Source organism: Vigna unguiculata, chromosome 2 (assembly GCF_037176805.1).
Source record: "Vigna unguiculata cultivar grain cowpea cultivar isolate G323 ecotype 2 chromosome 2, ASM3717680v1, whole genome shotgun sequence".
Taxonomy (NCBI): Eukaryota; Viridiplantae; Streptophyta; class Magnoliopsida; order Fabales; family Fabaceae; genus Vigna; species Vigna unguiculata.
Genome location: NC_140793.1, coordinates 16140919 through 16156320, shown reverse-complemented (window position 1 = coordinate 16156320; position 15402 = coordinate 16140919).

Below are 15402 nucleotides of genomic sequence, written 5' to 3'. Positions count from 1 at the left end.
GAAAATTTGTTTAAGTGGGTGAATTGTGTGATCCCAATACGTTATTTAAATTAGTTTTAAAAAAAATTGCAACCTCGAAACATAATGTTCAACTTAACTCCCCACATATTAAGTCCTGACTCCCCACTTAAGTATGACTTGAGTATTCTGTCAATTATCAAGTAAGAAAGCACCCACATAAGAGAATGAAGATTGGATGATGAAAAATTTATTTGAGTGGGTGAATTGTGTGATCCCAATAGGATATATAAATTAGTTTTCAAAAAATATGCAACCTTAAAATATAATGTTCAACTTAACTCCCTACATATTAATTCCTAATAACCCACTTTCACATGACTTGAGTATTTTTGCAATTTTCAAGTAAGAAGGCATCCACGTCAATGAACTGAGATTGGATGATGGAAAATTTGTTTAATTGGGTGAAGTGTGTGATCCCAATACGATATTTAATCTAGTTTTAAAAAATCCACTACCTTGAAACATAATATTCAACTTAACTCCCCACATATTAATTCTTGACTCCCCTCTTAAGTATGACATGAGTATTTTGTAAATTGTCAAGTAAGAAAGAACCCACGTTAGTGAATGGAGATTGGATGATGGAAAATTTGTTTAAGTGGGTGAATTGTGTGATGCCAACACGATATTTAAATAAGTTTTCAAAAAATGTGCAACCTCGAAAAATAATGTTCAACTTAACTCACGACAATATAATTCCTGAATCCCCAGTTAGGTATGACTTGAGTATTCTGTCAATTGTCATGTTAAAAAGAACCCACGTTAGTGAATGGAGATTGGATGACGAAAAATTTGTTTAAACGGGTGAATTTTGTGATCCCAATAGGATATTTAAATTAGTTTTAAAAAGATATAGAACTTGGAAACATAATATCCTACTTCACTCGCCACATATTAATGCCTGACTCTCCACTTACGTATGACATCAATATTTTGTCAATTGTCAACTAAGAAAGCATCCATGTCAGTGAGTGGAGCTTGGATGATGGAAATTTTTTTTTCTACGGGTTAATTGTGTGTTATCCCAATACGATATTTAAATTAGTTTTAAAAAAATCTACAACCACGAAACATAATGTTCAACTTAACTCCCCACATATTAATTCCTGATTCCCCACTTATGTATGACGAGTATTTTGGCAATTGTCAAGTAAGAAAGTACCCACGTCAGTGAATCAAGATTAGATGATGGAAAATTTGTTTAAGTGGGTGAATTGTGTGATCCCAATACGATATTTAAATAATTTTTCAAAGAATCTGCATCCTCGAAACAAAATGTTCAACTTAACTCCCCACATATTAATTCCTGAATCTTCGCTTAAGTCTGACTTGAGTGTTCTGTCAATTATCGAGTAAGAAAGCACCCACGTAAGTCAATGGAGATTGGATGATGGAAAATGTTTTTTAAGTGGGTAAATTGTGTGATCCTAATACGTTATTTAAATTAGGTTTACAAAAATTCTTAACCTCAAAATATAATGTTCAACTTAACTCTACATATATTAATTCCTAACTCCCCGCTTAAGTATGACTTGAGTGTTCTGTCAATTGTCAAGTAAGAAAGCACTTACGTTAGTGAATGAAGATTGGATGATGGAAAATTTATTTAAGTGGGTGAATTGTGTGATTCCAATACGTTATTTAAATTAGGTTTAAAAAAATCCGCAACCTTAAAAGATAATGTTCAACTTAACTCCCCATATATTAATTCTTGACTCCCCACTTAAGTATATATTGTGTAAAGCCGACTTTAATTTTCTGTCTTTAATTTTTAAGGGACTGCCCCATCTAATGGGTCTAAGGGCTAGCCCATGAGGCATACAAGGCTCCTAAGGCATTCAAGACCCTTCACTTTTGTCATTCTTATGAAAACAGTTTACTCACACCCTCCTTTCCTTCTCACAGAACACTCTGCTAGGGTTTGCCTTAAGTCTTCTTCGAGCTAGCTCAAACCCAGCTCCTACTCCACCTCTTTAGTTAATTCCTAGAGTTGCAGTGATCATTGTCGTGCCATCAAGGTTTCTGCTAACCCTTTTCCAGGTACGGGAAGTTAGGGTTTTTGTGTCTTAAGCTTTATTGATAAGTTTTGTGGCTATTTTCATGATCTTGAATACATGATTGATGTTATGGTGAAATGAATGTATACTGTGTGATATGATTGATTGTTTGGTTTGTATGTGCGTGAACAGTGGAGGATCCTGCTTTTCTCACCTAAGCGACCTGTCTCGCCTAAGCGAGATCTGCAGTATTCGCCCATCTTTGCCTGCATGAGCTGTCGCTCAGGCGAGGAGCTCCAACTTTGAGCGAGAGCACGTCTCGCTCAGGCGAGGAGGTTTCGCCTAAGCGAGAGTGACAGTGCCTATGTTTCCTTTTCGAGCCCTCGCCTAGGCGAAGGGAGCTCGCCTGAGCGAGAGATACTCTCGCTTGAGCGAGGCTCTTCTGCCTGAGCGAGAGGCTAGGCGAGGGAACGCTCAGGTTCTGTGTTCGCTGCTGCTTCGGTATGCTTTCTGTATTGTTGGGTGTTTTGGGTCTGTTTAAACATGAAATGCATGTGGTGGATGTATGGGATTGGTTAACAGAATTTAACATGATGAGTTGGTTATGGGATTGATGTGAAATATGGAAGGTTTCATGGAAAATGAATGTTGATCCTTGGCATGGTATTGGCATGAAATACGATTCTATTTTCATGGCTTTGGGAAGGATGAACTGTGGTTGACTAAATATGAGGTATATATGAGGGATGGTTACAAAGATTGATATGATATCGACATGTGTGGTGAATATTTCATGATTGATTGAATACGTATAGTATGTGGTTAGTGCGTAAATCCTTGAGATCTCTAGGTGAGATCTCAGGGTAGTCCTTTAGTGGTCGGGACGTAATTCCATGGCCCGTGTTACTCGGTGTATATGGTGGTGCCCCATCTGTATGGTCTGGTATGGATTCAAGGTAAGGTTGCATCCTGACACTCTAAGGAGTCAGTTAGTCTCACTTAGAGCTGACTGACTCTTATGGTGAGAGTAGCAGGAGGCTTGAAACTCATTAAGGGCTAACCTTGTGTGTGGGGGAATTGATTCATTGTAACACTTGTAACACATAGCTCGGGGGTGAGCAGAGGTATCCTCTACAAGTGCAAGCATCCGCTGAATCCGACCAGATTGTATGTATCTAGACGAGTCGAGTCGAGTCTTAGTGTATTGGTTTGAGAGTCATAGCATGCTTGAGTGTTTTGTGTATTGTTGACTGTGAAAGTGTATCAGATTGCATGATGAAATTATTTTGTGCTCTAGCTTACCCTACTTGTATTGTTGTGTGTTCTACTGTGTGGTACTCTCTTTTGCGATGATCATCAACTTGTTGATGTGAGCAGATGCGAGGAACACCCGTGGTCAACAAGGAAGTGACGGTTTCGTGGGTTAGCCTTTGGATTGACTTCTTCCTTTGGGCTCTTCATTTAGGGCCAAGACCCATGTATTGTTTTCTCTGGGGATTTGTTTAAGTTTTTATCACTCTCTTGCTTTACTTGGTACCTGACATCGTGGTGTGCCACTTTTATTAGTCCTTTTTAAGTTTGGGATATCTGTAGGAGTGACGTCATACTCTTTTATTCTCGCTTCTTATATTATTTTGTGTGACATATCCTTTATTTAGCTTTATTAAATAAATGGGGTGTTACATATTGCGTATTTCATCAATTGTCAAGTAAGAAAGCACCCACGTCAGTGATTGGAGATTGTATGATGAAAATTTTGTTTAAGTAGGTGAATTGTGTTAAACCAATACGATATTTAAATTAGTTTTAAAAAAGTTCCCAACCTCGAAACATAATGTTCAACTTAACTCCCCACATATTAATTCCTGACTCCCCACTTAAGTATATATTGCGTATTCTGTGAATTGTCAAGTAAGAAGGCACCCACGTCCGGGAATGGAGATTGGGTGATGGAAAATTTGTTTAAGTGGGTGAATTGTGTGATCCCAATACGATATTTAAATTAGTTTTAAAAAAAATCTACAACCTTGAAACATAATGGTCAACTTAACTCCGCATATATTAATTTCTGACACCTCACTTATGTATGACATTAGTGTTTTGGCAATTCTCAAGTAAGAAGGCACCCACATCAGTGAATGGAGATTGGATCATGGAATTTTTGTTCAAGTGAGTGAATTGTGTGATCCCAATACTATATTTTAATTAGTTTTAAAAAATCTCCAACCCTGAAACATAATGTTAAACTTAACACCCCAGATATGAATTCCTGACTCCCCACTTTAGTATGACTTGAGTATTCTATCAATTGCAAGTAAGAAAACACCCAACTCAGTGAATGGAGATTGGATGATGGAAAATTTGTTTAAGTTGGTGAATTGTGTGATCCCAATACTTTATTTAAATTAGTTTTAAAAAAATCCACAACCTCGAAACATAATGTTCAACTTAACTCCCCATATATTAAATTAGTTTTAAGTGTATATTGCGTATTCTGTCAATATTCAAGTAAGAAAGCACCCACGTCAGTGATTGGAGATTGTATGATGAAAAATTTGTTTAAGTGGGTGAATTGTGTTATCCCAATACGATATTTAAATTAGTTTTAAAAAAGTTCGCAACCTCGAAACAAAATGTTCAACTTAGCTCCCCACATATAAATTCCTGACACCCCACATAAGTATATATCGCATATTCTATGAATTGTCAAGTAAGAAAGCACCCACGTCAGTGAATGGAGATTGGAAGATGGAAAATTTGTTTAAGTGGGTGAATTGTGTGATCCCAATACGATATTTAAATTATTTTATAAAAAATCTGCAACTTCGAAACGTAATGTTTAATGTAACTCCCCACATATTACTTTTTGTACCACACCTAGCCAAACTCGACCAAATAAGTAAACAATTCATATACCAAGGCAGCCAAGTAGTCAACCTAGGCCGAGTCAGCCTAACTTGTACCGGTTCTAAACTATACATCTAGAGGAATAACCTGCACCTCATGTAACCAATATAAGCCGTCAAGATAGGTAGCCGGTCCAGGCCAGCTACTCTAGCAGACCCGGTAAGATTAAAGCCCAGACCGACAACTCCATAAACTTAGTGAAAATAGAAGCCCCCGCGTTCAATAGGTCTTAAGGGCCTGGGTTAGGGTCCAGGCCCACTCATAGCCTGATGAAGGATTGACCCCAACCAAGGATGAAGGCACATGCTTAAGAAGACTAAGCATGTTTAGAAAGGAAGTTCACTAATCCTTCATCCCTTTCATTTGTGTTTGTTATTTTTGATTCCGTAAGTTGACTTAGTTGAATCAACTTTAGTTGACTTGTTGACCTTTGACTAGGTTTGACTTGTTGACTATAGTTGACTTGACTTAAGCCAACATGCTAATCTATGTTTATTTGCTTTGTAGGTTAATTAGGAGAAAGAAAGCAATGCTAGGTGGCGCATGGTGATTGGGGAGCATAAATGGTGTGGATGAGAGAGTAAAGCAAAGGCATAAAGCATAAAGTAAAAGGCATAAAACAAGTGTACCTATGTACCTTTGGTCTCCTTTGTTTTTAGCACACTTTAGCCACTTTTTGGAGACATATGAGACACATTCTTTGTCTCCTTTTGTGCTAGAACGAAATTAGCCTTGCACACACCATAGTTGGCTCTTTTGTCTCTCATTTTTGTAACCTTATTTGACCTAGTTTCTAGAAGATAGGGTTAGGTTTTTGTAGAGACATCCTTAGGTATGTTTTATTTGCTTAGAGGTCCCTAAACTCTTCTATATAAGGGGTGCTCCTAGACATGTAAAAGGGTTGAACATTTTGAAGTAAAAACACTCTTGTGTCTCAACCATTTGTGAGAGTTTCCTCCCTTGGGAGTGAATACTTTTAAGCCTTATCTTGCATAGCAAGTGGCGGCACACATCCACTCATCTTCAAGGTTGCCATGGCTTCTAGCCTAGCCTTGTAGTGGCGTGCTTCTCACATTTTTACCATTTCTTTCCTTTCCATTTTATGTTTTCTTCTTCCTTTAATTGTTCTTGGTTTTCTATGGTTTATGTGCTTTCCATTTCCTTTTTGTTTTGAATCAATCCATCATCTTCTTCTCTTGAGCTTTGTGAAAGGAACCTTCACATCTAGATAGCTTGCTATCTTAATGTCCAGTGGGGATTTCACTTAGCTTTCTTAATCAACTCACACCATAGCCCAAGCTAGAGCCCAAGTCAAGGCCCGGCCCATGAGGTAATCAGACATCATTAATGCTCTATAAATACACGTGGACCCCAGTAATTAAAGGTACGCATTCATTAATCACTGATTTGAACTTTTGAGAGCTTTGACTTACTTGAGCTTCGGAGACTCTTCTGCAGGTAACCCCTCCTAGGTTCAAGTTGACATGTACCAATCGGGAAGAGACCAACTGAGGAGATAACGGACTACATGGTAAGGTGACGCTTGTGCTTGACTCATCTTATTTGTTCTTTGCAGGAACAATTGGCGCCCACCGTGGGGCACGAGATGAACACCTTTAGTACCCATTTTTCTCTGAAGATGGTTTCCACCCGTAGCAAAGCTGGAGTGAACAAGCAAGCGGATGCTGGTCCCTTAGGACCTGCTGGCATCACCCCTGATCTGGCCGCCATTCTAGACGGCCAAGCGAAGATGCAGCAAGAACTTGCAGATCTGAAGAAATGCAGCGTTGACGAGATGGAGGCGCTACGACAAGAGAACTCTCGCCTGAGGCGAAAGATCGAAGCTGATCCCAACCTGAAGGGAAAAGCCAAGGAAACCTCTGAAGCTGCGAGGTCTCCGGCCTTCCAGCCCACAAAGGAAGAAAGCGAGTACAATCCCACTCCTCACACCTTCACCACCATTCAACAAACACCCATTCCCTTTACCCATCCCCCTCACTTCCCATCTACTCAACCGGGGCTCACCGCACCCCCAACCCCTGCCGCTACCCTCCCTACCACCCAAATCCCCTACAACATACCCACCACCTTACACACCACACATGTTCCACCATACAACCCACAATACCTTCCGACAACGCACATCCCCCCTCACAACCTCACCTCCACCTTCCCCGCTATGATCAACCATCCCATCCCACCTCACCTGCTCCCTCCCCACTAGCCCAGACGCCGTCACCCCTTTACTGACTTTATCTCCAACACTCCTCTTCCGGCTCAATGGGAACCTTTCACCCTGGACCGCTATACTGGCTAAACGGACCTTGACGAGCACCTTAAAGTCTACATCACCCATGTTGCCCTGTACACGTCCCAAGATGTAGTCTTTTGCAAAGCCTTCCCCACCACCCTCAAGGGCCTTGCCCTAGAATGGTTCACAACCCTTCCGCCTTACTCCATCGACAGTTTCGACGTCCTCTCCCACATGTTCTCCACCCATTTCGCTGGCAGCCGCCCGCACCAAACTACCACCATCTCCCTCCTAGGCATCAGACAAGAACGAGGCGAACCACTCAGAGCGTTCATAGATCGCTTCAGTAAGGCAGCTCTTCATACACCACACCTCAATCAGGAGATGATCCTCTAGTGCATGGCCCTTACCTTACAGCCCGACCCCTTGCCAACAACGTCTATCTCCACCCACCTGCCTCCATGCACGAGCTCAAGTTACATGCAGTTGACTATGTCCGCATGGAGGAAATGCAAACCCTCCACACCAAATTCTGCGATGACTATGCAGCCACCAACGCTAACCCTACCCCACAACCTAACCCACGTCCTGATACCCGCCCACGCGAGCCCCGCCAATCTCGCTTCACCAGATACGCCCCTCTTACCGTAGTCCGCTCCCGCATCCTCGACGAGGCCCTACAAGCTAACCTAATCCCTCCACCACGCAAGACAACCACACCTCCCAACGCTGATATGAACAAATATTGCCGCTACCACCGCAACCATGGTCACACTACATAAGAATGCAAATCACTCCAGGATAAAATAGAAGAACTGGTCCGTGCTGGCCACTTTCGTCGCTTCATCCGTAGAGACGACCATTCCTTCTCCTCTCGATCCCACGACCCCCTCGATCCGATCACATACATCCTACATAAGACTCTGGTCACGACAGACACACCGCCCAACCCACCAGTCAAGAACCGGAACCGGCCCGCACCGACATCACCCCTGCCGACCCTCCCCTATGTGGCACCATTAACACCATCTCTGGTGGCTTTGCTAGCGGAGGATCCACTTCTTCTGCCAGAAAAAGACACCTCCGCCATATCCAATCCATCAGCCACATCACCCATTCCCACCACAGACGCCGTATGCCTCCTATAATCTTCACAGATGATGACTTTCATGGCCTCGACCATCAACAAGATGACCCCATGGTTATCATTGTGGAAATCGAAAACTACGCTGTTAAGAAAGTCCTCGTTGATCAAGGCAGCTCCGTTGATATTCTCTACTGGGCCACCTACCAAAAACTTCAACTTCCTGACACCGCCATGGTCCCATATGACGAGCCAATCTATGGCTTTTTTGGTGAACAAGTATCCACACCGTCTTTCGAGAGGGGACCCAAACTAAAACCATCCCAATCCGCTTCTTTATCGTTGACGCGCCAACATCCTACAACATCCTCCTAGGCCTTCCTTCCCTCAATACCCTTGGCACCGTCGTTTCAACCCCTCACTTGGCCATGAAGTTCCCTTCCCCGTTCGGCGACATCCTTACCATCCACTACGACCAACGCTTGGCACGCGAATGCTACATGGCCAGCTTGCGACCACAACTCCCAATCCAACAAACCAACCATATCGAACGACCCCCTGGATCCAGCATAGCCCTATCCGGCGAAGATCTTGACCCCAGAATAGGCCGGGATGTTCGCCTTGAACCAGTTGAGGACACCTCCCCTCTAGAGCTTCCCAATGGTCACTCTATTAACCTAGGCACCGGTTTAAACTTTGACGAGCATGCCACCATCACACCCATCCTCATCAACAACACCGATCTTTTCGCCTGGTCAGCCGTCGACCTTCCTAGAGTGGACCCTCAAGTGGCATCCCACAAACTATCCATATATAAAGAAGCCCGCTACGTATCCCAGAAAAAACGCAAGCTTGGCGAAGAACGTCGGCAAGCAGCCAAGGTTGAAGCCGACAAGTTACTAAGCGCAAGATTTGTAGAAGAAACTCAGTACACCACTTGGCTTTCTAACGTTGTCTTGGTGAAGAAAGCCAATGGCAAATGGCGGATGTGTGTAGATTACACGGACCTAAACAAGGCTTGCCCTCGTGATGCTTACCCCTTACCCAACATTGATCGACTCGTGGACGGCGCGGCAGGGAATAATGTGCTTAGTTTTTTGGATGCATATTCCGGATATAACCAAATTCCCATGGCCTCATCAGACATGCACAAAACCGCCTTCATCACGGACGATGCCAATTACTTCTATAGGGTCATGCCCTTTGGCCTCAAAAACACTGGAGCAACTTACCAACGGTTGATGGACAAGGTTTTCAGCCACCTAATGGGACACTGTGTCGAAGTATACGTCGACGATATGGTTGTCAAGTCCCCAAGTCATCGCCAACATGCCGAGGACCTGTCAGCAGTCTTCTCCGCACTACGCCAATACAACCTTCGCCTCAATCCTGACAAGTGTGTATTCGGCGTTGACCGGGGTAAATTCCTTGATTTTATGTTAACCCAACGCGGCATAGAGGCCAACCCTAAAAAATGCAAGGCCATCATCGAAATGCGTAGCTTCACTACTATTAAGGAGGTCCAACATTTCATTGGCCGTCTCAACCATTTCCCGCTTCCTACCCAAACTAGCCGAACAAACCCAACCTATAATCCAACTCCTAAAGAAATTCACCCGGTTCACGTGGACTGATGATTGTGAACAAATTTTCCAAAAACTGAAAAAAACCCTAACCTCCCCACCTATCCTCCACAAGCCGGACACCCATCAACCCCTACTTGTATACATCACAACCACCGATTATACCGTCAGCACCACGCTTGTCCAAGAAATAGAAGACACACAACATCCTGTTATTTTGTGAGCAGAACGTTGCAAGATCCTGAAACCAGATATCAGATGGTAGAAAAGTTGGCCCTATCTTTGGTCCATGTAGCACGCCGCCTACGCCCATATTTCCAAAACCACACCATAACCGTTAAAACCGACTACCCAATCCAAAAAATATTACAAAAACCAGATCTAGCCGGACGCATGTCATCATGGGTCGTCGAACTGTCAGAATTCAACATCCGCTATGAACCCCATGGCCCCATCAAAGCCTAGTGTCTCTTAGACTTTGTCAACGACCTACAGCAAACACCCATAGAGGACCAGTGGACACTTCATGTAGATGGTTCCTCAAATCCAAGAGGTGCCGGCGCCGGCATTGTCTTAGAAGGCCCCAACGACATCCTCATTGAAAAATCCCTTCACTTTGCCTTCAAAACGTCAAATAACCAAGCCGAATACGAAGCCATCCTCGCCGGCCTTTCCCTAGCTCGTGAGGTAGGCGCCAAGAGATTAACGTGCAAAACCGACTCCAAGCTCACTGTAGGCTATCTAAATGACGAGTTCCAGATCAAAGACCCCATCCTTCTACAGTATTACCATCTGGTCCGTGTAGTCATTCAATCTGCCTTCGAACAAGTCCGCATCGAACACATCCCAAGGACCGACAACATCAGGGCCGATATCCTCTCCAAATTGGCCAGCACCAAGCTAAAAAACCGTCACCGATCCTTCCTACAACAAACACTATCCACACCTTCCATCACACACACTTGTCAAAATTTAACCTACGCCCCAACTAACAACGTCACCCCCTCCCAAAGCCAAAACTGGACCACCCCCTACATCCAGTACCTCCAAACCGGCAACCCCCCTAAATGCGGACAAAACTTGGCTGTCTAAGGTCGCCAGGTACACCATGATAGGCGATGACCTCTACAAACGCGGATATGGTCAACCCCTCCTTAAGTGTGTCACGGCAGAACAAGCGCAATATATTATCAAAGAGCTACACGAAGGTATTTGTGGTTATCATTCCGGCGCACGCACCATGGCTACTAGAGTTCTTAGAGCCGGATATTTCTGGCCGACTATAGAAGCAGATTGCCAGGGTTATGTCAGAAAGTGCAAACCATGTCAGAAACATGGCAACCTTATTCACCAGAAACAAGAACAGCTACACCACATACTATCCCCATGGCCATTCGCTAAGTGGGGAATGGACATTCTCGGCCCCTTTTCACCCGGCAAGGGGCAGGTAAAATTCCTAATTGTAGCCGTCGATTACTTCACTAAATGGATAGAAGCCAAGCCGCTAACTACCATCACGGTCCAACAAGTTCAACAATTTGTGTGGAAGGACATTATATGCAGATATGGTGTGCCACATATCATCATCACAGACAATGGCCGACAATTTATTGACAAAGAGTTAGCCAAGTTCTACACTGGCCTAGGCATCAAGCACATCACAAGTTCTGTAGAACATCCACAAACCAATGGACAAGCAGAGGCGGCAAATAAAGTTATCCTCGTGGAGCTGCGCAAGAGATTGGATACCGTCAAAGGCCGATGGCCCGAAGAATTAGTAGAAGTACTATGGGCATACAGATGCACCCCTCAATCATCAACAAACGAATCCCCATTCAGCCTAGTCTACGGCGCAGATGCCATGATACCAGTAGAAATTGGCGAACCATCCCTACGCCGAGAACTGTACGACCCAACCCACAATCACCAAAACATGGCCATGCATCTCGACCTTCTACCCGAACTCAGAGAAAAATCCTAGATATGCAATTTAGCTTCCAAACAACGAGCTGCCAGGAAATATAATGCAAACCTATGTCCACGATCATTCGTCATCGGGGACCTAGTATGGAGAATGGCCAGCAGTGCTAGAAAGAAGGATGGCAAGTTCTCCGCCAATTGGGACGGCCCATACCGCATACGTGAAGATGCAGGAGGAGGAGTTTATCGCCTAGAACACTTATCTGGGGAAGAGATTCCTAACACTTGGAATGTATCCCACCTCAAGTTCTACTTCAGCTGAATGTATATTGTAATCGAACCAATACTTGTAACCCTGGGTGTACTCTTTTTCCTCGCCTGGTCTTTTTTCCCTAAGGAGGGTTTTGGCCAGGGAGGTTTTAACGAGGCATCCTTATTCAATAAATAAAAAGAAGGGTTCTCAACTATACGACTTTTCCACGTGTTTTCTCTCACATTCGTTCAAGTTCCCCACCCTTACCCCAAGTAAGCGACATGGGTCGAACACTGTTATCTTGTGCTTAATTCATTTAAGTTCCCCACCCTTACCCCAAGTAAGCGGCCTGGGTTGAACACCCTTATCTTTGGCTTAATTCATTTAAGTTCCCCACCCTTACCCCATGTAAGCGGCCTGGGTCGGACACCCTTATCTTGTGCTTAATTCGTTTAAGTTCCCCACCCTTACCCCAAGTAAGCGGCCTGGGTCGAACACCCTTATCTTTTGCTTAATTCATTTAAGTTCCCCACCCTTACCCCAAGTAAGCGGCCTGGGTCGAACACCCTTATCTTTTGCTTAATTCGTTTAAGTTCCCCACCCTTACCCCAAGTAAGCGGCCTGGGTCGAACACCCTTATCTTGTGCTTAATTCGTTTAAGTTCCCCACCCTTACCCCAAGTAGGCGGCCTGGGTCGAACACCCTTAACATACAATCCATCGCGTCACACATACATCACATATCATCAAAACTCGGCATACACAATAACATACAAAACATTAATCGCATTAAACATAAACGCAAAGTATACCAACGTAACATAATGTACCGGCTATTACAAACATAGGCTCAAATATTTTCAAATCAATAAAAGTTAAAGTCCTATTCTGCCGCATCAGGAGCCACCTCTCCAGCATCAACCGCCTTATTCACCTCTTCAGCCGCTTTCTCCTCCAGCCCCGCTTCCGCTTCCTCACCATCACTGCCTTCATCTTCATTCACAAGCCTCCCGTCAATGACATCCTTGTTGACATCAAACTTCACGTCCGTAACATCGATTCCCCCATGGAAAAATGCCGCTTGGCGTAGCCCTTTCTCAAAACCGTTAATGTGTTCTTGTATGATGCTATTCTTCAGATCATCGAGCTCACCAACAACTTCGTCATACTTCTCCTTCAAATCGTTGTAATCTTCCTCCAATTCCCCTATTCTCTTGTTTAATTTCTCCTCAGATTCCAAACAACGAACCCTCCATGTCGCCAGCCTCTTTCTCTCCACATCCCAACTCTCCTTTGCCTTCTCCAGCGCAGCCTTCTCCTCCTCTAGCTTGTCAACCTTCCCCTGCAACTCCTCCACCTTCTCCCGACCCCCCTCCTTCACTTCCCTCCTATATAGAGTGTAACACCCTCTATTTTATATATTTTCTTGTTTAAAAATATAGTATGAAGTAATTTTATGATTTCATAAGTAAATTGACAAAGGGCTTTATACAATATAAAAGATGTTATCTTTTGGGTGCTAACTACTTCTTATTTTGAGTTGTGTAAGTAAAATTGTGATTAAGGCTTCATTAACCATTGGATTAGGTTGAAATGTTTATAGAGCATTCCTAAAACATACTTCTTCAATATGAACGGTTGGATTTTGAATTGGATGTGTATGCAAGGAGCAGTTACTTCCGCACTTTAGTGTAAAAGTAAGGTCTCCAGCTACTGTCCAGTTCTGAGTTACCTTGGTAAATATTTTATTCCCGCTTCTTTAACCGTTGGATCAAGATGAAACTTTTATACAGAGTTACTAAGACATAGTATTAAAGTTTGACCGTTTGGATTTCTATTTAGAGGTCTGTGGTTAGAGAAATAATTCTTGGAGTTTGAACTAGCGTCAGTTACATCCTGTTTTGGGTTATTTTAGTTAAAATTTGATTCCCGTTTTATTAACCGTTGGATTGAGCTCCAATTTGTTCGACCGATTCTAGAGACATAGATATTTAGTTTCACCGTTGGGATTTACAAATAGAGATGTGTGTTAAGAGATATGAATTTTACACTTTGGAGTGAAAACAAGTCTTCTAGAAAGTCAACAAGTCTTCTTGCAACTACCATGGAGTCTCCTACAATGGGAATTTCGACCAAGCTTCTCTCTATGGTCAAAATAAACTTATCCTCACTAAGGAATCTCATAAATTTACCATCAATACATCCTTATCCCTTTGTCCAAGATTTTTCCTATAAATAGGACTTCACTTTACACATCTTCTTCACAAAATCCAAAACAATAGAGAAGGATAGGTCTAAACTCTTGTGAAAAAAATTGAAGTTGGAGAGGGAAATCCAGAATCTTGAGGTCTTCATTTTCATCTTAGAGTATAATTAGCATCTCTAAGGTATGGGGGGTCTATCTCAACTCTAAGTCTTTATCTTAACAAGTTTTCTTTAAGTATACAATCTATCTTCTTGATTCTGAAATTTTTATACATTATCTTGAAATTTTGAGTTGAAAAATGGATTCCTTGGGTATGAAAACTTAGGGTTAGGTTCAAGAATCATCTTATTTGGAGTTTTACACAAAAAGTTATAAATAAAACAAGATTGCTATTTTACTTATAAAATTTTATACGAAAATTATGTTTTAATTATGATTACTGTTTTGATTAATTTTCTGTAAAGTTATTGTGAAAGAATGATTTATGCTTGGTTGTTAATTTTGAATTCTTTTTAACTTGGTTGTTTTTACTATTTTGAAATTGTGACAAATTAAAAATGTAGTTGTTATGCTACCAAAATTTTGTGAAAGTATCAAGAATTATAAAGATAATGCGAAAGGATGATTGTAACTTAAAGTACAAAAATAAAGAATAAGAAGGACTGTATGGATAGTACAAAGATACACTGGGTATAGAGTCCAGAGAAAGGTCTGATAGACCTAGGAGAATCGAGGGTGGTGATATAGATACCCTGGATTGACGTATACAATTAGCCGGGTATTCGAAAATTCGCAGGCCTCACACTCTATTTTCGACCGTCCTCTTGACTATACTTTAAGACCAGGAAGGTGGAATAACGTACATGTTGTATCCGTGAGAACGTTTAGCCTGCTGGCACTATCCATATTGGCGTAAGACCATTATGATTCAGAAAAGTCTAATGGAAGCGTTTGGGACCCAAAGTATATAAAGAAAGAATATGAGATGAATATACTGATGAGTTGAAACTCGAAATTCTATGAATATGATTATTAAAAGATTGATAATGAGGATTTTGATATCCTAAATTTAAAACATACGGAAATGATTATTTTATTGATTAATTTGATTTTGATATTTTTGGCATGGTTAGTTATGACATTATGAAGATTTAAACTTTTGTGAAAATGTTTCATTCAAT